This window comes from Equus asinus, unplaced genomic scaffold (assembly GCF_041296235.1).
Source record: "Equus asinus isolate D_3611 breed Donkey unplaced genomic scaffold, EquAss-T2T_v2 contig_193, whole genome shotgun sequence".
In the NCBI taxonomy this organism is placed as follows: Eukaryota; Metazoa; Chordata; class Mammalia; order Perissodactyla; family Equidae; genus Equus; species Equus asinus.
Genome location: NW_027224842.1, coordinates 738,448 through 763,874, shown reverse-complemented (window position 1 = coordinate 763,874; position 25,427 = coordinate 738,448). Strand labels below are relative to the sequence as shown.

At 45.8% G+C, this 25,427-nt stretch overlaps 1 long non-coding RNA gene across 1 annotated transcript; it reads left to right on the top strand.

The window, feature by feature from the left end:
- The first annotated feature begins 1,477 nt into the window (after nucleotides 1-1,477).
- LOC139043170 (uncharacterized) lies at nucleotides 1,478-22,672 on the top strand. Its single transcript, XR_011500247.1, has 3 exons — nucleotides 1,478-1,624; nucleotides 2,872-2,997; nucleotides 22,514-22,672. It is a non-coding gene; the product is annotated as an uncharacterized lncRNA (long non-coding RNA).
- The last annotated feature ends 2,755 nt before the right edge of the window (nucleotides 22,673-25,427 follow it).

The window sequence follows — 25,427 nt, the reverse complement described above, 5'->3', positions numbered from 1 at the left end:
TTTTGGTAGATTTTGGTTTTCCAGAAGGTTGGTAAAGATGGAATCCCCACCAGGAAGCACAGGAACAAAAGAAGCAACCACAACCCACACACGATGGTGAGGTTGTGGTCACTATCTAAGAATGTTGAGCAGATGCTCAACAACAACTCAATATGGCTATTCAGAAATGAGAGAACATTCCATTGACTGAACTCCATTTTCTGAATCGCAAGGCTGCCTGAGGCAACTGAGCTCTGAGAGTGTCCACACTTGCCTATAATCCCAGGCCTGCATCACAGAGCACTGAAGAGTCACAAAGGGTTTCAGAGGGTGAGGGAGGGGACATGAAGAGGGTGTGCCCATGGCCCCTTCCCCCCACCAGCCCAGCTGATCTCTCCATCCATCCTGGGCCCTCCAGGTCCCTCTGCCCTACCCTGCCATCCTATTTTCCAACTCTGTCCGTTCATCATATCATACAATTACATTAATGGAATTTTCTGCCTGTTCCACCTGTACTCCAGATATTGCCTGGGCCCCCTTGACTGTTTGGAGAGCTTGACTTTGGTTTCACCAATTCCACTGCCTCAAAAGTCTGAAATGCTCCCTGGAATTTTTGCTAGTACCCAGACATTTACACTCAGAATCATATATGTCCTCAAATCCATCTTTCCTTTAGAATGTTTTTGCCTTACATGAACCCTGATATAGAACTTAAAGTTCTTTACTCATTTGGTTTTGTGAATGTTGAATAACAAATTTTAGTTTTTTGCTTCAGTCAGCCTTTACCGTCTTCAGCCAGTGGGGCTGGCTCAAATAATTGAAATGAATAATTCATTATTCAACATTCACAAGACTAAAATCAGTACGGGCATACCTCACTTAATGAAAGGGACGTGTTTTGAGAAATGCATCATTAGGCACTTTCACTGTTGTGTGAACATCACACAGTGTACTTACACAAACCTAAGTGGTAGAGCCTACTACACACCCAGGCTATGTGGTGCTACCCGTATGGGACCACTCTCATGTATGTGGTCCATTAGTGACCGAAACATCGTTAATATTGTTACATGGTGCGTGACTGTGGTGGATGACAATGACAAAATGGAGTACCATTTTCAAGGCTTCTAAAATGGAGCTGGGAGGCCATTAAGGAAGTGGGGCTTATGCTTGTACACCACATCCACCACCAGACGTTAACTGAACTTTTGAGCTTTACCTGACAGCAGAGGTCACATCTTGAAGTATTTCCTCATTCCAAGAAGGGGCAGTCTGCCTAGGACCAACTATGTTCTGGCAAGTCAGCTCACCCCATGCCAGAACCAGTCATTAACTGTTCACTGTAGACCTTTGTAAGCCTGTGTCCTTTCCTTTTATATACCCCTGCCTCCTTTGTCTTCCTAGGAGCACATTTGAGCTTCTACTCGAATCTACATCTCCTGAATTGCAATTCTTGAGACCCCAAATAAACTTTTTGGTTCTTTTGCAGTTTATGCCTCTTATTTGCTGACTTTACTTGGTGACAGAAGTGGGATCCCTAGCTACTGACCTTCAATTCTGGTGCCACTTCACAGACACAAGCAAGGTGCCTGCAAAGAATCTTTTGTGCTCTGTCGTCTCCTCCTGGTGGCTCTGGTTCCTGGTGGTAAGTCCTCCTGGGCCTGGACCACCCATTTTTGGTAGAGGTCCAGACTCTTTATGTAGGCGTCCTTTGATACTGGTTCTGGCCATCCTTCCATTGTCAGCTTTGTTAGAAACTTCTGTTTCTTTCACTCCTTTTCTGGGCCTTTGATCCTTTGGTAAGTTCATACAAATGAGAAGTCCATTTTCTAAGAGGACCACCGAAGAACAGCCCCACTCTGGGACTCCTGCTGGTTTTGTCTTTAAAGAATACAGACCTTCTACATGTAGATTTCTGTCCCACTGGGCTCAGATTACTCAGGGTGATTTAAAGCTTCGCTGGCCTAAATGGGGCTCCTTTGAAATACCTAAATTGGTTTATCTGTGCACTCAATTGGAAAAAGCCTATCAAACCAAACAAATAAAATGGGAAACTTTTTAAAATTGGTATCTTGAGGCCTCTAAATGAAACACTGAAAAGGACACTTCCTTGCAAGCCATAACAATGTCATAACTAAGAATTTCAAATGATTAAATGTAAATGCCATCGATAAAAGAATATTAACTCCTCCTGTATTTGTCAGGGTTCTCTGGAGAACCAAGGAGATTATCTGTATATATATAATATATATTAATATTGATATATAATAGAATATATAATCCATTGTATCTATATTTAAATTCATTTATTTAGTTCTATAAATTACATATATACACATAAAATTTATATATAAAAGAAACTTTGGCCTCGCCCCTAACTGCCTAAAAGAATTTAAGACAGAAGGCCTGTTCCAGGAAGGAGCTGTCAACGTAGGGAACTCTAGATGTGGTAGAGAAGAAGGTACCTAGCCGGGCCCATTTTACACAAGTTCTCTCTCATTTGTTTAGAGATGGCCCAGCAAACATTTGGTTTCCTGTCTCCTTGTGAATCGGCTTCCTCCTCTTTGAAGTCCCAAACCATGACCCCCAACCCCGCGACTTTGTAAAATATCTAAACCCTAACCATAGAGCTGGCAGACACGCTGTAGACTGAGCAGCAGCATGAAGACCAGGGTCAACCTGATGACATTGTGGGTGGGACTACTGGCTGTTTGTCCACATCCTTGTCCTGGGTGCCCAGGAAGGCAGTCACCCAGCAACTTGCAGTGAGGTGTGGCGTGTGACTATGTTTCAGCCAATGCAATGGGAGTGGAAGTGGTGTGTGCCATTTCCAGGTTGGAACTTTTGAAAGCAGGTGTGTCTTCTCCGTGTTCCTTCTTTCTCCTTGTGCAGATTGGTTGCAGACAATGATACAGGCATCAGGAATGGCAGAGCCAAGAGACGGGAATTCATGGGTGACTGACACACCCTGTGGAAGAGAACCACCTGCCCAACACGAAACCCACCTTGGCCTGTAAGGTAATCACACATAAATTTCTACTCTCTGGTTATTCTTTTTTGGGATCTGCTTGTTATTTTCTTAACTATTATGGAAATATTTCAAATATGCAGAAGAGTACATAGTATGACCTCTATCTCCGGCCCCAATACCCAGAAAGAACAGACGTTAAATTCTGCCCTATTTGCTTCCGATGTTGCATTCATTTGCTGGGGCTGCCATGACAAAATACCACACGTAGGGTGGCTTAAACAATAGAAATTTATTTTCTCACGGTTCTGGAGGCTGAAGTTCAAGATCAAGGCGTTGGCCGGTATAGTCTCTTCTGAGGCCTCTCTCCCCGGCCGCTTCTCCCTGTGTCCTCAGACGGTCTTCCCTCTGTGTGTGTCTGAGTTCTAATCTTCTCTTCTTACGTGACTATCAGTCACATTGGATTGGAGCCTACCCATGTGACCTCACTTTACCTTAATTACCTCTTTAGAGGCCCTCTCTCCAAATACAGCCCTATTTTGAGGTCCTGGAGTTAGGACTTCAACATATGAATTTTCAGGGACATGATTCAGCCCACAACGATATCTCTGTTTTTAAGAAGCAAAATGTTGCCGTCACACCTAAAATTCACATTTCCATCCCGTTCTCCTCCCTCCCTCATCATAGGTATCAATATCCTAAAATTAATTACATTCTTTATGATTCCAAGAATATCCATGTGCATGGCTCCATTAACAAAAGATTACATTTTTATGCAGAGTCAAGACATACATGTGTATGTCTCCGTTAACAAATTCTTACATTGTTATGCACTTAAAAAATGTGCAGGAACAGCATCACACTGCACATGTCCTTCTTTGATTGGCTTTGGGCTATAAATGGGGAAGGAAAAACAGCAGCCGAGGGTAAGAGAATAAATAAACGGCTTATGCATAAAAACCCAAAAGGACAGATTTCCAAGAGCATCCAGGTTGGTGGCCACGTGCAGGTTCTGGGAGAGTGGTTACCTGGAGAGGGCGTGGAAGCTCAGTGCCCTTTCCCCATGTCTTGCCCTATGCGTCTGTTCCATCGAGCTATTCCCGAGTCATATCCTTTTCTAATAAACAGGTAATCTAGTAAGTAAGAGGTTTCTCTGAGTTCTGTGAGCCACCCTAGCAAATTCGTCGAACCGGAGTAGAGAGTCTTGGGAACCTCCTACTGACAGCCAGTTGCTCAGAAGCATAGGCGACAACCTAGACTTGCTGTTGGCACCTGCAGTGGGGGCAGTCTTGTGGGGCTGAACCCTTAACCTGTGGGGTGTGATGCTGTCTCTGGGTACATAGTGTCAGAATCGAGTTGAGTTGTAGGACACCCAGCTGGTGTCCCAAGAATTGCTTGTTGGTGGGGGGGACTCCCCCGACCCACAACCCCACACACATTGGAATTGGTACCAGAACCTAGGAACAAACTGTGAAAGATAAGCATCTTAGCTTGGGTTCCCATAACAAAATGCCATAGCGTGGGTGACTTAAACAACAGAAATTTATTTTCTCACCATTCTGGGGGCTGGAAGCCTGAGAGCAGGATGCCAGCATGGTCAGGTTCTGGCGAGGGCTCTCTCCTCAGCTTGCATAAGGTCCCCTTCTCACTGAGTCCTCAGATGGTGGGGTGTGTGTATGCGTGTGAAGAAACAGAAAGAGAGATCTCTTCCACTTCTGATGAGGCCGCAGTCCTATCTGATTTAGGTTCCACCATTATGACTTCATTTTCACCATAATTACTTCCTAAAGACCTTGTGTCTGGACATGGTCACAAGGGGGGGTCAGGGCTTCCATATATGAATGGTGGGGAGAGAGAATTCAGTCCATAGCAATAAATAAAGAGCAAATAAATAGAAACAAAGGTTTGGCATTTCTCTTTCTCATTTCCTTTCTTCCTGACTTTACTGTCTTGCTCTTTGTCTAGCTTCTTGAACAAGTAGCTCATTGGTTTCTAATTTTTCTTTTTAGATACGTATGTTGAAGGTATCTTTCTTCTAAGTATTGTTTAATTCCATCCACCAGATTTTGTCATGTAGTGCTTTCAGCTATAAATATTTCCTGAGTTCCATATGAGATCCCTTTCAATGCAAGGTTCTATAAGTTCCCAGCCATTATTATTATTTTCTCATCTGTCGCTCCTTTTACAAGTATGTAATGTTCCTCCTTGTCACCATGTTGGTTTTGTCTGGAGCTTTACCTCCAAATTTCTATAGATATGCTTTTTTATTGACAGGTAAAGGACAAAATGAGGAAATATTTTTGCTATATATAAGCATGGTATCTGTCTACACTCCTGGGACAGTGTAGACTTCTAATCTGTCACTTATCCACCTTTGTGAAAAGGAATTCTAATATTGGCTCACTGAAGTCATTTTGGTCAACAGCACAGGAAATTGGTAATATGTATGTGTGGGGACCTGGAAATGGCCACCCCAAGATATGTCTCTTTGGCATCAGGATTATTTGAGGCTGATTGCTTTTGAGAAACTGGGACAGGGAAGGAGGAATGGAACTTGCCCTTTGTTAGGGCACATTTACATTTGTAAGGTAAATCTCTATCTGTAAAAGTTGCCTCCCTCCCTGTACCAGGAAGAAGAAAGGAGATGACCTTCTCTCTAAAAACTCTTAATCAATACCAAAGGCAAGGACTTAAATCTGCATTTTATTGTGCTAGTCTGGTAACCTCCTGTAACTGACTTTCCTCCCCCTCCCAACGTTGGCATTTCTTAAGGATTAAGCATCTTTCCTTAGGCTAGGAACTGATTGCTGAGCTCACCTGTGACCGCCCAGCTCCAGACAATCGACTTGAGTCCTGCTATGCCCACTGAGATAGCAGACCCACTACCTGCTGTGTCCATCAAGTGCCGACAGGGCAATCTTGTGACTATTGTGGGAGGGACATTTCAATCACATGTGAAACACCCCATTTGGCGGTATATAACCACTATGTGCACCCCACTTCTTTGGTGCCCTTTCTTCCTTCGGGAAGAAAGGCACCGGGCCACGGTTCCTCATAAAGCTTTGTTTAATTTTCTCTTGCTTTTCTGTCTCATGTGAATTTAATTCGTTCTCCAGCCAGACGAACCCACATTTGGGAAGAGGAAATGTCTTCCTCCCCTACATATGTTTTCACCAGTCAGATAGTCCATGTTGTGCTGTATTCACAACAAACTCCTAAGTCTCAGCTAAAAATAACCAAGGTTTATTTCTCGAACATGCTCCATGTCATCAGGAGCTGGCTCTGTATTATCCTTGCTCAGTCTGGAGGATTGAGTAGATGGCAGCTAAAAGATGCTCGATCCAACTTCTTGCACAACTGCCAGGCAGGAAAAACACACTCCTACTGTTTGCCAAAGGTTTGTCTGGAAGAGACAGCCTCATTTTTGCTCAAGTTTCATTTGCCAAAGGCTCACAAAGTCACATTTGACTTTAAGGGGCCAAGAAGATACATCCCTTCTGTGTGCCAGAGAAGAGCCGACAATATTTGGTGAACGGCAGTAATAATAACTATACACTGTGCTCTATTGTGTCTTCCAAAGCTTATTTTTGCTTTTTGTTTGTTGATTTTTTCAAAAATTCCCTTCAGTTATGTGAGTTACCGTAAATCCTTCTAGTCAATTTCTTTAATAAGAAAACTGAAGTTAGCCAGAGTTAGCTTCTTTTGCTTAAAAAAAAAAAACAACGGTCTAACGCATTAGACTTTGCGTTATAAATGTTACTGAGCAGCTTAGGAAAATGAACTTCAGTTTACACCTTGGGCTGGTCTTCAAGAAAGGGTACACACCGATTTTTGAAGGATAAGGTTTTAATAGGAAAAGAAGCAGGGCATGGCATGAGCCAATATTTAGATCCGAATAATTATTGGTGACTGCAGCATGTCAGGCAGGGAGCCAGCTGTTTTTGCATATGCTCTCTAAGTCAATTTTAATTCTTTATAAGAACAATATGAGGTGACTCTTACTATTCATCACTTATATATGCAGAAACTGAGGGTCAGGGAGGTGAAATGACCTGTGCAAAAGTCACTTAACTAGCAAATGATGGCTTTGTTTCAAGTCCATCATCTGATCAGGCAGAGGTGAAAGAGAAGAATGCAATGTGTGTTTTTGGGTAGTGGGTACTGTTCGGTTTGGCAGGACTGTGGGATACATGAAAGGCGGAGGGGCCCTTGAGTGCTAAGGCAGAGAGTTGGAGTCTATCAGGTAGGCAGTGAGAGGAAGGTTTCCGCATCAGAGAGGGCACTGGTGGAGCCATGCCTCAGAAACATTGATCTGCTATTGTCCTCTACGATGAAGAGAAATGAGGCACGCTGGAGGCCTGGAGACCAGTTGGAGGAGCATTGTAAAAACTCACATAGGCCTGAATGGGCATGGGTGTTGGCAATGGAAAAAGAAAAAAGTATTCTATCGAGTCTCCAGACGCCCAGGAAATTGCTGAACGAAGTCTGAGTTCTCCCTATGTAGATAGCTCATACTTTTCATTATAGATTTCTCAAGAACTTGCTCCCAGGAAAAACCCTGGATGGAGAACAAAACAGGTAAGTGCCCAAGTGAGAAATCTACAAAGCTCCTCTCCCCCAAAATCACCTCTTCCCCATCTGGCATGTCTGGTTCTGGCATGTCTTGCAGGTGGTCAGTCATGTCCATCACCTGGTTTCGGTGTGTGCGACACCTGTATCTGGTGTATCCGGCAGGTGTTTCTCACAAGACTTGTAGGTGGTTCAGACGTGTCCAGAAGGTGGTTCTCGCGTGTCGGGCACCTGGTTACAGTGTGCCTGGCATGTGGTTCAGGATTCTCCATCTAGTGGTTCAGGCTGGTCTAACAGGTGGTTCAGGTGTGTCCAGCCGCTGTTTCAGCTGTTTCTGGAACCTGGTTCTGGCCTGTGCTGGACCTGTTTCTGGTGTATCCATCATATGGATCTGGCATGTCCAGCACAGTGTTTGGGCGTGTTCAGCAGGTGGCTTCAGCGTACTGGGCGCCTGGTTCCATCGTATCTGACCGTTGGTTCCGTGGTGTCTGGCAGGTAGTTCCTGTGTGTCTGGCATATGGTTCCAGTATGTTCTGAAGGTGGTTCCGGCGTGTCCGACTGGTGGCTACCATGTGTCCGGAACCTGATTCCTTTGTGTGTGGTTGGTGCGTTCACTGTGTCCAGGTGTTGGTTCCGGCGTGTTTGACAGTTGGTTCCCGCATGCCTGGCGGGGGATTCCAGGCTGTCTGGCAGGTTGCTCTGGCCTTTTCTGGAAATTGGTTCTGGCGTATCCAGGACCTGGTTCCGGTTTATCCAGCAGGTGATTTTGGCATGTCCGGCAGGTTGTGCTGGCGTGTTAGGCTGGTGGTTCCGGCTTGTCTGGCAGGTGTTTGTGGCATGGCCAGCACCTGGTTCTGGCGTATTCGGGAGGTGGTTTCAGTGTATCTGGCACATGGTCTCGGCATATCCAACAGGTGGTTGCGAAGTGTGTGACAGGTGGTTCCTGTGTGTCTGGCATGTGGTTCTGGTACGTTCGGAAGATGGTTCCAGCATGTCCTTTGGGTGCTTCTGACATGTCTGCAAGGTGGTTCTGGCGTGTCAGTGTCATGGTTCCAGTGTGTCCGGTGGGTGGTTCCAGGTGGTTCTGGCGTGTCTGGTGGGTGCTTCTGGTGTGTATGGCGGGTCATTCAGGCATGTCTGTATGGTGGTTCCAGAGTGTGCGGCAGGTGCTTCTGGCATGTCTGTTGGCTTTTTCCGGCTTCTAAGGGGCCTGGTTCCAGTGTATCCGGCAGGTGATTTTGGCTTGTCCAGAAGGTGGTTCCAGCGAGTGAAGCAGGTGGTTCAGGCGTGTCCAGCAGGTGGTTCATGTCTGTCAGTGATGTGGTTCCGGCATTTCCAGCACATGGTTCTGGCACTCTGAGAGATGGTTCTTTCATGCCCGTCATGTGATTCTGGAGTGTCCATCAAGTGGTTCTTGTGTATCCGGCAGGTGATTTTGGCGTTTGAGTCAGATGGTTCTGGTGTGTCCTGCAGGTGCTTCTGGCACGTTTTGGACCTGATTCTCACATCTGCGATGGGTGGTTCCACCGTTTCCAGATGATGCTTCTGAAGTGTCCAACAGTTGGTTCCAGCATTTAAGGCAGGTGGGTCACACAAGTCCCGCCCGAATCATTCGGCTGAGGCACGAATGATTGTCCTTCCACATGCTTAGGAGGAGAGAGACAATAGGATTTTAACCAACCACTCTTTGGAAGTTAAGAAAAACTCGCTTTCCACAGTGCTCTTACAGCATACTGGCAACCTCTCATGCCGCCCTTGTGCATGGGTGGAGAGAGTGTTCACAAAGCAGCTATGGAAGAAAGGCCAAGTTTGCTCAGCAGAGTCCTACATTGCCCTAAAATTGCAAGGCACAAAACACTGCCTCCAACCCTCAAGGGGAGATGAGCAATAATCCATCTTGCTTCCAGCTCTTTAGGAAGCTGAGAAAGAACTCACTTGCCACACTGTTCTTATAGTGTACCTTGAACATCTCATACAAAGGCACCTGAAATGCTGTTTATTTGGAGCCCTTAACTCATTGCTTTAGAACTTCTGCTTTTGGGGCATTTCCATCTTGCCAACCCGGCTCAGACAAAATGCCTACATCTTCTCCTTAAGCAAGGAGGCTGAGGCCCGAATGATTGTGCATCCACATGCTTAGGAGGAGAGAGACAATAGGCTTTTAACCAACTGCTTTTGTGCACTGGAGGAGAGAGTGTCAGAAAGCACCTATGGAAGAAAGGCCCCTTTGCTCTCAGCCGTGCCCTACATTGCTCTAGAGGTGGAAGGCACAAAGCACTGCCTCCATCCCTCAAGGGGAGACAAGACACAAACCATCTTGCTTCCAGCTCTTTAGGAAGCTGAGAAAGAAGTCGCTTTCCACAGTGCTCTTATAGCATATTGGGAACCTCTCATACACAGGCAGCTGAACGCCATTTCCTCCCAGCCCTTAACTCGCTGCTTTAGAACTTCTGCTTCTGCCACATTTCCCTCTTGCCAACCCGGCTCAGGGGTAATGGCTACATCTTCCCCTTAAGCAAGGGGGCCAAGGCCCGAATGATTGTGATTCCACAAGCTTAGGAGGATAGAGACAAGAGGCTTTTAACCAACTGTCCTTGTGCATTCGTGGAGAGAGTGTCAGAAAGCCCCTATGTCAGAAAGGCCCATTTGCTCTCAACCATGCCCTATATTGCTCGAGAGGTGGACGGCACAAAGCACTGCCTCCATCCCTCAAGCGGAGACAAGCCACAAACTGTCTTGCTTCCAGCTCTTTAGGAAGCTGAGAAAGAACTCACCTGCTGGATATGCTTGAACCAGGCACCTTAGAGGCTGGAAAAACCCGACAGGCATGCCGAAAGCACCCGCCGAACACTCTGGAACCACCACACAGACATCCCATAATGACCCAGCAGACTCACCGGAAGCACCCACCGGACACACCAGATCCACCTGGAACCACCCACTGGACACACTGGAAACATGAGTCTGACACACCAGAACCAACTTCCAGACATGCTGGAAGCACCTAACGGACAGGCCGGAACCATCTTCTGAACCTACCAGAACCACATGCCACACACTTCGGAACCACCTGTTGGATATCCCAGAACCAAGTACCAGATACACTGAAACCACCTCCCAAATATGCCAGAACCAGGTGCCAGACACGCCACAAACACCTGCCACACAAGCTGGAACCACCATCCTAATACGCCAGAACAACCGGCTGGATACGCCAAAATCACCTGCCAGATACACCGGAACCAGGTCCTGGATACGCCAGTACCAATTTCTGGAAAAGGCTGGAAAATCTGCCAGACACGCCAGAATCACCCACCGGACATGTGGGAACTAATTGCAAGACAGGCCGGAACCAAAGCCAGGACACTCTGAAAGCATCAACCGGACAGGATGGAATCAGGTCCCAGACACACTGTTGCAACCTGCTGAACATGCCGGAACCACCTTTCGAATGTACCAGAACCATATGCCAGACACACAGGAACCACCTGCCAGACACCATGGAACCAACTGTGAGATACACCGGAACCAGGCTCCCAGTATGCTGAAGCCACCTACCGAATATGCCAGAACCATGTGCCAGACACGCTGGAACCATGTGACGGATACACCAGAAACAGGTCCAGCACAGGCCAGAACCAGGTGCCGGACACGCCTGAAACAGCTGCTGGACACACCTGAAACACCTGCTAGACCAGCTTGAACCACTTGACAGACAGTCTGGAACCACATGCTGGGCACACCAGAATCAGGTGCCCGACATGCCAGAACCACCTGCTGGACACGCCTGAAGCACCTGCCAGTCTTGTGAGAACCACCTGCCAAGAACTCCAGAAACAGGTGTTGTACACGCCAAAACCAGGTGCTGGACATGAATGAACCACCTTAAAGAAATGCCAGAACCAAGTCCCAGACACGAGTGAGTCACCTGCAAGACATGCCAGAACCAGGTGCCTGACATGCTGGAACCACCTGCCGCTCACGTCGAAATCACCTGCCGGATACGCCGGAACCATGTGCTGCACAGGCGGGAATCACGTACCAGACATGCCGGGACCACCTGTTAGATATGCCAGAACCAGGTGCCTGATTCACTGAAACTACCTGCCGGGCACACAAGAACCAGGTGTCAGACAGGCCTCGACAACCGACAGGGCACGTTGAAATCACCTGCATGATACCCCATAACCATGTGCCAGAGAGAATGGGACCACCTGCCGGACACACCGGAGCCACCTCTCAGATATGCCAGAACCACATGTTGGACACGCCGGAACCATCTCCCGGACAGACCTGAACCACCTGCTGGACACGCCAAAATCACCTGCCTGATACGCTGGAACCAGGCACCTTGGGTGCTGGAAAAACCTGGTAGACATGCCGTAACCACCCGCCACACACTCTGGAACCACCACACAGACATGTCAGAACGACCCGCCAGACACACTGGAAGCACCCACCAGACAAGCCAGAACCACCTGGAACCAAATGACGGACATGCTGGGACCATGACTCTGACACGCCAGAACCAACTCCCGCACATGCCTGAAGCACCCAACGGTCACGCCTGAGCCATCTTCCGAACGTACTAGAACCACATGCTAGACACTTCGGAACCACCTGCCAGACACTTCGGAACCACCTGTTGGATGTGCCGCACCCAGGTACCAGATACTCTGAAACCACCTGCCGTATACGCCAGAATCAGGTGCCAGACATGCCACAAACACCTGCCACGGAGGCCGGAACCATCAGCGTAACACATTGGAACAACCTGCTGGACACGCCAAAATCTCCTGCCGGATACACCAGAACCAGGTCCTGGGTACACCAGAAGCAATTTCTGGAAAAGGCGGGAACAACCTGCCGGACACACCGGAATCACCCCTGGACATGCAGGAACCAACGGCCAGACATGCTGGAACCAACACCTGGACACTCTGAAAGTACCAACCGCACACGATGGAATCAGGTCCTGGACACATGGTAGCCGCCAGACGGACATGCTGGAACCACATTCAGAGCGTACCGGAACCACATGCCAGACACGCAGGAACCACCTGCCAGAAACCATGGAACCCACTGTCAGATACGCCGGAACCAGGCACCCAGTACGCTGAAGCCACCTGCCGAATATGCCAGAACCATGTGCCAGCCACGCTGGAACCATGTGATGGATACACCAGAAACAGGTACAGCAGAAGCCAGAACCAGGTGCCTGAAATGCCAGAACCACCTGCTTGACACAGCTGAACCACCTGTCAGTCTTGTGAGAACCACTTGCTGGATACACCAGACGCAGGTGTCGCACATGCCAAAACCAGGTGCCAGACACATCTGAACCACCTGCCAGTCTTGTGAGTACCACCTGCCAGATACACCAGACACAGGTGTCGCACATGCCAAAACCAGGTGCCGACATGACGGAACCACCTGCAAAACATGCCAGAACCAGGTGCTGGACATGCTGGAACCACCTGCCGGACACGTCGAAATCCCCTGCCGGATACGCCGGAACCACATGTCACATGTGCTGGAATCGCCTACCAGACATGCCGGGACCACCTGTTGGATACGCCGGAACCAGGTGCCTGATTCACTGAAACTACCTGCCGGACACGCCAGAATCAGGTGTCGGACACGCATGGAAAACACACAGGATATGTCGAAATCACCTGCATGATATCCCATAACAATGTGCCAGAAAATAAAGTACCTAGGATGTGTGAAATCCTATTGAGGCATATTCATATAATGCATTTATTATCATCTTTCTCACTTTTTCTGTTTTATTGTTATAATTTTTTTTTTGAGGAAGATTAGCCCTGACTAACATCTGCCACCAATCCTCCTCTTTTTGCTGAGGAAGACTGGCCCTGTGCTGACATCCATGCCCATCTTCCTCTACGTTATATGTGGGACTCCTGCCACAGCACGGCTTGATGAGCGGTGCATAGGTCTGCACCCAGGATCTGAACCGGCAAACTCCAGGCCACTGAAGGAGAACACGCAAACCTAACCACTGTGCAACCAGGCCGGCCCCAAGTTTTCTGTTTTTTTAAAGCAATTTCAATTCTTGCATTTGTTTCACCAGCAGTGGTATCATCATCTTGGACAGTATCCTCCAGAGTCACAGTATCTAAAATTTGGAGCATTTCTGTTGCTTGTTTGGATAAGTGATGTCAGAATGTCTAGTAAATCTTCCCTAGGAGAACTGTCTAAAAGACGTCTCAATTTAGCAACTGCAGGGACATGTATATTCAACATTTCAATCGATAGTAGTTCATTTTTGTAGAACTCTTCTGATAATTCTCCCAGCTTCTCTTTAGTTTTACAGGTGTTGAAAAATCCCTCAAGTCAGTCCAACAGTTCCCCTTTAACAGCAGGATATGACTTCTCTTTTAAATCTGTACCATCTGCAAACAGCACAGGCGTGTGGTCAACAAAAGTGAGTGGGAATTGGGCTGGGTACTGCCCACAATCTGAACCATCAGTGCAGCTGCCCCAATCCTGTGCAGTGGAGGCAGATCCTGAGTATTGCTGGCCAGGTAGGTCATGGTGGGGATGAGACTTAGGATGGGGCTCTGCAGCCCTCGAGCAGGCAGCTCCACACCAGCTGCCAGTTGCAAGTCCAGTCCACACTGGGTGCACATGGGGGAGCTTGGAAGCAGGAAGCCATCTGGGTGAGCAGCAGCAGGAAGTGGCTGAAGGAAAATTATGGGAAGATGAAGGGAGAAAATGTATAATAAATAAAGCTTGCCTTGTTATGCAGATAAATCTCTCAGTTAAAAAAATTCTCTAGGGGTTGGCCTGGTGGTTCACTGGTTAAGTGCGCACGTTCCACTTTGGTGGCCTGGGGTTTGCCGGTTCTGATCCCAGGTGCAGACATGGCACTACTTGGCACGCCAGGCTGTGGCAGGTGTCCCACATATAAAGCAGAGGAAGATGGGCGTGGATGCTAGCTCAGGGCCAGTCTTCCTCAGCAAAAAGAGGAGGATTGGCAGCAGTTAGCTCAGGGCTAATCTTCCTAAAAAAAAAAAAAAAATTCTGTAGGGGCTGGCCTGGTGGCACACGGGTTAAATTCACACATTCTGCTTTGATGGCCTGGGGTTCACCAGTTCAGATCCCAGGTGCGGACCTACACAACACTTATTGAGCCATGCTGTGGCAGGCATCCCACGTATAAAGTAGAGGAGGATGGGCACGGATGTTAGCTCAGGGCCAATCTTTTTAAGCAAAAAGAGGAGGGTTGGTGGGGAATGTTAGCTCAGGGCTAATCTTCCTCAAAAAAAAATTCTCTAAGAGTCATTCTCTTTCTGGTGCAGATGCTTTTACTAATGGAAATTTCCTTTAGAAACATAAATTTCCTTTCCAAAGAGGAAGTCTATCCTTCATTTAAAGCAGTCAAGGTGGAGATCAAGAGTTTTTCCTGCATCTGCGGGCTCTCGATTGCTTTTGGCTCCAAATAATTTGTATGTCAAAGTACCATACTTTGGGCATCTTCAGCATTCCTTCAAGAAGAAACAACTTGTTCTTGGAAGTCTCTGTCTCCTCCCCAACCCAGATGCAGTCAAGCTGTTAGGGGCCAACAGCAAACAGGGTTCTGCCTCAAGAAGCTTTGGGGAAGCCTCTTCACCCTCAAAGGCCTGAGACACACGAGAGGGATAGATCACTGCAGGTTCTTCAGCCATTGAAAATAATATAAACAGTTCCATTCTCATAAACTTAACAACTTGAAAACAAGGAACAACTTACCAAAAATTTCAAACTAACAAAACTCAACCAAGATGATAGTATTTTCCTCAATCGGGCGCTGCTAGCCAAGCTTTTTGCCACAAAACTCAAGACTTGGATTCATGCGACACACCTGAAGAAAGCACAAACTCTGGGGGGAACTGCACATCATTTGGTGACTTAAAAATAAAGATTTCTCCAAATGGAAGCAGACAGTATCTGATGCGAAGGTTTCCAAGGTGTCTGGACCAGGTCTGTTGGAAGTTTGTCTGCCAAACCTTTGAGGATGACATGACACTTCAGATCATCTCCAATGCCTATGATCTTGATAACATGCAAACTTCAGGTAAAAAGTGCCAGAGAGTTCTCCCTCCTCTCACTCCGTGTTCCTCAAATGTGGCCACAATAGGTTTCCAATCTGTGTGTTTTTCCTCCAACCTGGGACATGACTCCCAGAGAAGCTCCTTCCTGGCCTCAAGGGACGAGAGGCTACTGAAAGTGGAAAAATCTGACTGCAGATCAACAGTGCTTTCAGAGAAAGATGGCAATCAAAATGGGGACATGTGAAAGTTAATAAACGGAAACGTAGTTGAAATAGTGTTGGAAGGCTAATAGAGGGAGTTCTCATGCCCTATGTCAAAGGCGCAGTGCAACAGGAAGAATAAAGACTTTCTCTTCCTGACCAGTCAGAAACTAACCCAAGGAGAGACTGTCACAACTCTGCCAATGAAAAGCCACTGCCCTCAAGACTGTGTCCAATAGCCCCCACAGTTTTCCCCACTCTGAGATAAAAGAGCTTCTCCTCTCTTCCTTGCTGGGTGCTCCTGCATGGCTTGCCATGGTTGCACACTCCAAATGGCTATTCTTTGCTAATCCCAGATAAACCAATTTTTGCCAGAGAAATAACTGGCTGTCTATTTGTTTAAGGGCAAGACTTGTTAATAGGCAAGAGATGTAGAGAAAACATTTGATACAATCCAACTCCTGTTTGTCATAAAATTTTCTAGCAAGTTTGAAATAGATGGAAACTACTTTCACTTGTTGAAGGTCGTCTACAGAAAATGCACAGTTGACTTCATGCTTAACAGGGAAAGACTAAATGATTCTCCCCACAATAAGGAACACGGAAAGGAATACCACTTTCACTACTCTTATTCAACAAAATACTGAAGCTTCTGGCAATAACAGAAGTAAAGGAAATAAAAGCCATAGAGTTTAGAAAGGAAAAAATGTAACCATTCCTAGTTTCATTGTTGTCTGTGTAAAAAAACTCTGGGAATCTACAAAAAAAAAAAATCAGAACTAATACATGAGTACAAAAAGTTCACCAAGTACAAAGTACAAGATCAACACACAAAAGACAATTTTATTTCTACAACTAATGAGGAACCTGCAGATGATAAACTTGAAAATGCTGTATTATTTAGAACCACTCCGAAGAACATGAAATATTCAGGCATAAATTCAAGAACATGTGTACAGGATCTGATGCTGAAAATTATAAAATACCGATTACAGTGATTAAAGAAGATGCAAATAAATTGAGAGCCTTACTATTGTCAAAGACAAATGCAGCAGAAATTAGTTAAAGTGGTGAAAGCAGATTTTATTCAGTAACAGCTGACAGAAGCTGAGCTGCGCTCAGATTTGTACGGAGGTGAATCTAGAATTTTAAAGACGGAATGAAGGAGCAGGGTTCAAGGGCTCAGTAGAGTCAAAGAAGTAAAAAAGTACAAAGGTTGGTCAGTGTAACTGTGATTAGACCCACTGTGTTCGTTACTTTGCAGTTATCAAAGTTAGGATTCTATCCTCACTCAGAAGTTGAGAGAAAGAGGCTCTATCTGTCTTAATGATCGTATTTCAAAGGAGTGGCTCTTAGGTCCTTTAGAGAATTGTGAGAGATACATATCTACAGTTGTAAGCCCTCTTTAGTAAATACTCTAAGAAGGGGGATCAGAGGCCTATAATTGGGTGTTGACTAAAATAAATAGCAAATTTTTCTGTCAGCTTTGAGCTCTCAGGAAGGCATTTTAATGGTGGGCTGGAGTCATTCCGGTTACACAGACTTATGCAGCTAGAAGCCACGCCAGAGTTTGGTTGAGTCTCCTCCTGGTGTGGGGGTTTGGAAGGAGGTGTTACGTGCTGAGAATTCTGCAGTCCTCACCATGTTACTGGATGGAATAATGAGGACAGGTCTCAATTATCCCCAAATTGATCTATAGGTCTAATATTATTCTAATAAAAATTCCACCACAGTTTGTAGACAGAGACACCTTTTTCTAAAATTTATATAGAAAGGCACATAGCTGAGAGTAGCTAAAACAATCATGACAGGAAGAATAATGCGGCAGTAAACACTTTAACAATATTTAGTATTGCCTTGTACATACTGTAATCACAGCATCATCATTTTCATTGTAGGACAGCTACATAAATCAATGGAACAGAGTAGAGAATCCAGAAATGGACCACAGAGTTATACCCTAGTGATCTCTGACACCAAGAGTGAACCTTAATGTAAATTATGGACTTTGAGTGATAATGATGTGCCTATGTATGTTCATCAATTGTGAAAAGTATACTACTCTGATGAGGGGTATTGACAACAGAAAGGTTATGCATATGTGGGGGCAGGGACTATATGAGAACACTGTGTATTTCATTAAATTTTGCTGTAAACGTAAAACTGCTCTAAAAAATAACATCCATTGATTTTTTAATAGGCAATGCAAGAATACCTTGTAGTGATTAAACTGGTCATTATTTTAGCTGTGATGGATACAGAAACTTGCACATCTGATAAAATTGTACAGAACTAAATACACAGGAACAAATTAGTACAAGTAAAACTGGAGAAATCTGAATAAGATAGTGGATTGCATCAATGCCAACAAGCTGGCTGTGGTATCGTCCTATAGTTTTGCAGAATGTTATCATTGTAAGGAACTCGGTAAAGTGTACACTGGAACTTTTGGAGTTATTCCTTACAGCAGTGTAGAATCTACAATGATCACACTATAAATTTCAATTAAAAATAGTTGGCAAATGGAAAGTCAGTCTATGTTTTAAGTTAGGAAGTTTCATTAAATGGTCAGTCCCATTACTTTATAAATTGAATACAATGCCAATAAAAATTTTAACGAGCTTTTCTGTTGAGTTAGATAAATGATCCTACATGGAAAAAATAAACGCATAAGCTAAGCTAGGAAAATATGGACCAGGAAGAACTCTGAGGGAGGAGCTGGTCTATCACACGTTAAAAATATTGCAGAGACTGTAATGCGACAGGAGAGGATTGTCGCATGCACAAGAAGAGGAGAGAAGGGAAAGGGAGGGGAGAGGGTGGCAGAGGTCAGGGGAGTGGGGGAGGGGTGGCCTGATTGGAATTTGTTGACACGGGGAAGCTGGAGCTCACTAAGTAGAAGGCAGGCATCCTATGTGATGGTTTAGGGAGCACATGTGGCTTTCTCTGGCGGTCCTGTGTTGAAAGCAGAACGAGAGTTTTGGAAACTGGCAGTTACTGACCAAGTGCTGACTGTTCTGTGCTGAATGCTGCAGGGGCTGTGATTTGGCTTCTTGGGATGTTTGCTTCCCACGTTGGGGGGTCAGAGTTATACTGTCATATATGATCTGTCCTTTGTCCATTTGTATATTCAGTCTCAAAAAAACAGTTGGTGCACAAATTCATCAGTTAGCTCGTCATTAAAAAATAGTCTCTTGGAAAGTTAAACCTTCGAAAGTTAAAAAGATGAAAATGGTAAAAAGATGAAAGATGCCAAATAAGTTTTATAGATAAATATGAAGAAATTGAATAAGAATCTCAAAATAAAATGTCCAGCAGTTAAGTGTATTTACTTGAGAATATATCATGCAAACTATGTTTCAGTAGAGTGTCATTTTTATTATCAGCATAGGAGAAAAGATGAGTTATGGAAGGGATTCTGCTCATGCTCAGTTATTTCCTTTACTTAACATTAAATCTTGAATAAAGTATAATGTCAAGCTGACTCATTTACTCCTTCATTTTAAAAGCTGAAGACTATTTCCTTGGTTTTTAAATAATGAGGTGTAAAGGAGGGGGTGAGGTGTTGAAAATAACTTCCACTGAGATTGACAGTAGCAATTGCTCTTGATTTTTTTGAGAGTCGTGGGGTCACCCATCAAAGCAGGAATGGTATTTATGTTCAGAAATTAAGAATCTGAATTTTATTAGAAATTTTGACTTTTATGCACCCTCAAAAAGTAAACTTAGGAATTTATTTGAATTTTTAGCTCTGTTGAGGTATGAGTAATAGACAAAAAATGCACACGTTTTCTATATGTGTATTGATTAGTTTGGACATATGCATACACCTGTCATATCATCCCCACAACCAAGTGCTGAACACATCCATGACCTCCAAAACTTTCCTTGTGATTTTTGTGTGTTTTTTTAAGCTTAGGAATTTCATGGATTTTAACCTAATGCTCAGATAAAAGAGGGAGAAGATGAGGTGTACGTTGTTTCATTGTGGTACCTTAAGACATAGACTTTCAACATACACATGACTTCTGAAAAGCAACATTTATTACTTTCACAATGAAATATTTTCTCCTATTTCCTTCAAATATATGGCCTTCTTATTCTACCCCCCACCCACTTCCTTTTTGAGTAGGGACTCAGGAGAAATTTCCAATGGTACTAACAAACAGGGTCCAAGGGGTGGCTGCCCCTCAGCCCTGCAGGCTTTTCCCTTGTGAGAAGCGACCACTTTGCACATGTGTGAGCCAGTGTGGAACAGGACAGAGTATGTCTGCAGACTGGTTCAGCCTGCTGAGCCCCTTTGCTGCTTCTAACCTATGGCCACGAAAAAGGCTAAATGGAGGGAAATTAAACTTTGATGTGTTGATGATTGAAAAGGAAAGTGCCTTGCTCTCTAAGGGATAAAGTCATTTGGAGGAAAATCAAATAACTATCATAGTTATTTTTTCCTATCTTATTTTTCCGCTGAAGCCACTAGATATTTCAATCTTTCTGACTTCCTAACAGAATCCAGTAGTACTTTCCTTTTCTAAGGCCAATGAACTGTTATGTAAGGGGCTTCTCTTGCTTTTTCCAAACCCTCCTGGGATTCTATTTATCTACTGTTCGTTTTTCACCCCCTGCTTTTCAGATTGCTTTGTTCACTGTCCTTGTCAAATAAATGTGGCTCATTAAAATAAGCAGCATTAATATGTATCTCTTTCACTGCATTTTATCTAATAAATATGCTGAAGATTTTCTGTATTCTGCATGTGAATCCTTTGTTGAATATTGGAACTGGGACAATCTCTTCGCATCCTGTGACTTGCAAATTCCCTCTTGTAATGTGTCTTATGATGAACCGAAAGCCTAAATTTTAGTGAATCCCAGTTTACCGATATTTCTTGTATGGAGAGTGTGTGTGTGTCTTCTTTGAGAAGTTTTTTCTACCCTGTGGTCCCGAGGATGTTTTCTTATGTTGTCTTCTAGAAGTTTCATTATTTTACCTTTCCCCTTTAGGTCAAAGTGTCCAGGAATTGAGTTTTGTGTGTTGTGAGGGTAGGGCTCAAGGTTTCCTTTACATCCATATGCCCGTCTCTACGAGTAATAACAGGCAGCATTGGGACAGGTGGACACAAGCCTGGGAGTTAGGGGTCCTGTATTCTCAGCCTTACCCTCCCTTTAAAGCACCCTCTGAACGTGGGCAGGTGACTTTCCCAGTTCTCCCTCCTCTCAGACTCCTTCCTTCCTCTCTTCCTCCTATCCTTCATTCCTCCCTCCCTCGCTCCCTCCATTCTTTCCTTCCTTCCTTCCATCTATCCACCCGAGCATCTGTCCAGGTATCAATCTGTCCAACTGTCCTCCTGCCTGTTCGCCGGTTTGTCCTTCTTCTCTCCTTCCATCCTCTTTCCTCCCATGTCTCAACTTCTCTTCCTTGTCTTTGTTCTTCCTGCTTTCCCTGTGACCCTCCATTTGTCCGCTCTTCCTCTGTCCATCCAGGTATCCCCTCTATCTGTGCCTCTACCTGTCTCTTTGTTGCGTCTCTCTCTTCTTCAAGCACACTGTCTCTCTTGGGTTCATCTCACTCACAGGCTCGAACATCCCGCTACTCACACAATCCCTCCTTCTGTCACTCACATTTATGGCTCACCTGTGAATGGTTGTCCTGGGACAGCCACTGTTGGAGTGCAGATGAGCCTGTGGGGCTTCACCCACTGTGTGGGGTCTCTGTGTCTCCCAGACGACAGCCCTTTCCACAGCTCCTGAGCCGGGCAGCACGTTCCTGCCTACTTCCTCATTGCTTGAGCAACCAGAAGCCACCACAGGCCTAGGGGGGCCCCTCTTCCTTCCCCAGAGGAGCTCTCCAGCCCCACAACTCCACTGCCCAATTATTACTGGGCAGCTGGGAAGCCGAGGTGTGCAATTCTGCTTTGAGGGCAAGCATGCTGATCACAAGGATTATAGCAATATTTCAATCTGATGCAGCCCTCAGAGAGCCCCTGGTCTTGTGAAAGTAACAGAAAATTCTAATACAAGGTGGGATGTTTTGAGGAGAAGCACCTGGCATCCTTTGGGTTGGAAGAGCTCTCTGGAGGGAGTTTTGCCCAATTGGGGTCTTTAAGAAGGAGTAGGAGTTATATAGGGAAATAAGGTGTGGAGCGTGTTCCTGGCAGAGGAAATTGCATGAGCAATGGCCCTGTAGGCAAAAACAGCATAGTGTATGGGAGAAGTGACAGGAATTTTGTTTGCCTGAAGCACAAAGCCTAACTCAGAGTGAATGGATCAATAAGGCTGAAGAGTCAGCAGGAGCCAGATGTGCAAGGGCTTTGAGTGCCAGGTCAAGAAGTTTGAACTTAACCCTGAAGGCCTTAGGGAGCCACGGGTGATGCTAGAGCAGGAGTGTTCTAGTGAGATCTTCATTTCAGAAAAATGCTTCTAATGTTCAAGGCAGAGAACATCCTTTAGACAATGCATCCAGTGAGCATGTTAGGGTGTTGGTTCCGGTGAGAAAAGATAAGACCTACCTGGGACGTGAATGAACAGAAGGAATGCATTGAGGAGCAATCTGTAGGTGCAGTTGGTGTTACCGGCAGGGGAGGGAGGAGGAGCTGAGAGATATGCTGGCTTCAACTTGGATGAGCGCAGCATTGGGTGGTGGTTCCACTGGGAGCAAAGGCAACAGATGATACTGAGTTCAGGCTTCTGATCTGGTCTCAGCCCAGCTCTCAGTGATGGCCATCTCTCTCCCTCTCTTCTTGCAGCCAAGGGGCACGACCTGAAGGCCCTCACACTCAACTCCACCATCTCCAACATCCAGTATTTGACAGACATGAGCAAGAGCTCAGCCACATTGAACTCCACTGAGAGAGTCCTGCAGCACCTGATGAGACCCTGGTGCCAGCAGCTCCCGGCAGGATGAGTCCCAGCCAGCCGCACCCCACCTGCTGTCTCTCCTGCTCGTCCTTCTCCTGCCTCCTCCCCTGCTTGGATCCTTGTTCAAGAAGAGCAGCCTGGGCCCCTTGTCTTGGGCTGTAGACTGATCTCCCTCAGGGAAGTCCCTTTTCTGAGCATTTGAGAGTCATGAACACTTTCGGTGACCACCCCAGTTTTCACTCTTCCCACTGACTGCCAATTTGCTCCTCCCTCCCTCTGGCCCCCATTATCAGAGGATTTGGGACATCTCTCTAGAGTCCCCACATTCCTCTCTCCCCGGGCCTGCGGAGGAAGGGGCAGCCTCCAGCATGGAAGCTGTCTGCACCTACCACCCTGACCCCATGGCTCATGATGGAGAGTGTGACAGAGACCCCATGTGACAGAGAGCAGCATTCCTGGGTGCGGAACCAGCTGATCCACCCTGTCACCCCGAGGGGCCTCTACTCCCTGCTCAGGGACAGCCTTTTTGTCGGTGGTGAGTGTTCGTGCTGAGCTGGATTGACAGTGATCGTTACTTATGCCTGTTCTGCTTTATTTCATCTCTAACACGTCAGCCCAGGTTCTGAGTGGGGGACACAGAAACCGCATATGTAAAAAGTTTCAACTTACAAACGGAGACTATGTAAATGGATTTGTTGATCCCAATAAAAAAAAAATGTGAACTATCTCACTATTAATTTTTATATAGATTGCCTGGACAAATGGTAATATCTTGGTTATAATGGGTTTAAATATCCCATTAAAAATTAGTTTCAATTGTTTATTTTTACTTTTTTAAATGTCAGTATTTAAAAAAAGTTTAAATTTCATTAGATAGAGTGTGAAATTCTACTGTTGGACAGCACTGTTCAAGACGTGAAAATAAAGCCCAGAGAAAGTGGTTAGGGACAACTTTTCCAAGGAAAGGAGTCAATCTGACCCACGTGGCAAGATGCAGACAACAGTCTCATACACACATACATACACACACACACACTTAGAAAGCAAGACCAACATCATCATAGAGTTGAACCACTACTTCTCAAGTGGCAAGAGCTTGCAGTCCTACATTGTTCTAAGTGGACGAACCTCAGGAAAGGAGCCAGGAGTCAAGAAAATTTACCAACCAGGAAGATCTAAAACCAGAGAGTAAAGGTCAGGATCTTTGGTGAAGTTCCCAGCGGTGGATTCTGTTAGAGACTCAATACGTTAGTGAGAACTTTGCAAGAAGGGTTGTTACAGAACTCACCTATCCTTTCCTAAGTAAAAGTACACAAGTTTTGTAAAGAATACTAGCTCCTGCCAATCAACGAAAAGATGGTAGAACACGAATATCGCCCTTGTAAATCACTCCTGGATTAGTGAGCCAGTCAGGGAACAGATGACAGTGCATTGCGCTGGACCTCATTAGGCTGATTCTGACTTCATGACCATCCTGTGGATTGTCTCATGCCAGGAACTCTAAAACATGCTGTCCCCACCACTCTTTTGCCACCAAGGTCCACCAACCAGACCTTGCTGACAAATGCCCTGGCTGGGCCCCTTCTGACCACACCTGGAGGACTCTCCACAAATCCTACTCCGTCACGGCGCTCTTCCACCTGCCACTGGCCAGGGAGGCATTTCCTCCAAGGCTGACACTCTGTGTGCCCAGCTCTGGGAATGACACGTCTCCCTCAAGTGAAGAAAAGGATCTGAGTTCAGAGCCTGTGGGCTGCAGCCATTAGGACAAGGCCTGGGGTTTGCTGTCAGACAGAAGAGAACCTGTGGTGGGTGTGGGTCCCAGGGTTCAAGAAGCCCCCGTGATTCCTGGATAGAAGCCCAGAAGACGATGCAGGACGGAGGAGGGATGCTTGGGTGTGATTGTCCTTGGGAATGTCCATAGGGAGGCGGATTTGCCATTGGTAATGACTTCAACAGGGTTGTTCATTCATCGATTCATCCTGTCTCAGGGAGTGCTGTCTACATCCTTCCAGCCCCTAGTCTCCCGTCTGGAGCAAACAGACAGCGTCAGAAGAACATTTACATTTCATTTGTAATGTATGCGTACAGGGCATGCAATGTGCTGGATGTTGCAAGTGTTTTGAAACATTAACTCCTTTAGCAGTCTCCATATCCTCACAAATTAGGTACGCTTATCCTTCTTGCCAACAACAGATGAAGAAACTGAGGCACCAATGAGGTAAGTACTTTGCCCTCTACCAATATCTAGGAAGTGATTGAGGTGGAATTTGAACATAAGTTGTGGCTCCATATTCTCTGCTCTTAACCATGTTCTTTGCTCCCTATGACTTCACACCATGAAGACGTTGGCTCAGTGTATCCATTTTCTTGTTACACCCGGTAGCCCCACTCTTTGATCTCTGTCTGAAAAAGATGCTATTCGCATCAAAACTGTTGCACATACACAACCAAAATGACTTCTCCCCATATCCCATGTCCTGGAAAATACATAGAGAACATTTCAAAACATTTCTTGCCCAGGCTGGGAGTGCTTCTGGGAAATCCCACGGTTCCTGTAAGAAGCCAAGGGCAGGCTGGGAGCTGTGTCTTAGCGGAAAGGTGAGATCAGGAGATACTATGGGGTTACAAAATGGATGGGGGACCTCAGCAGGAATTGACTTCAGGATCTGGTGGTGTTTCAAGCTGGGTGCTAATTTTCTGGCTTTGGGTGTAGGGGCTGGTGCCGCATTCCAGGGAGAGGCCAGTCTCCCTGTGTTCTTGGGGAAACCAGACCCTTGAAAGCAAGGGAATGAGAATTTC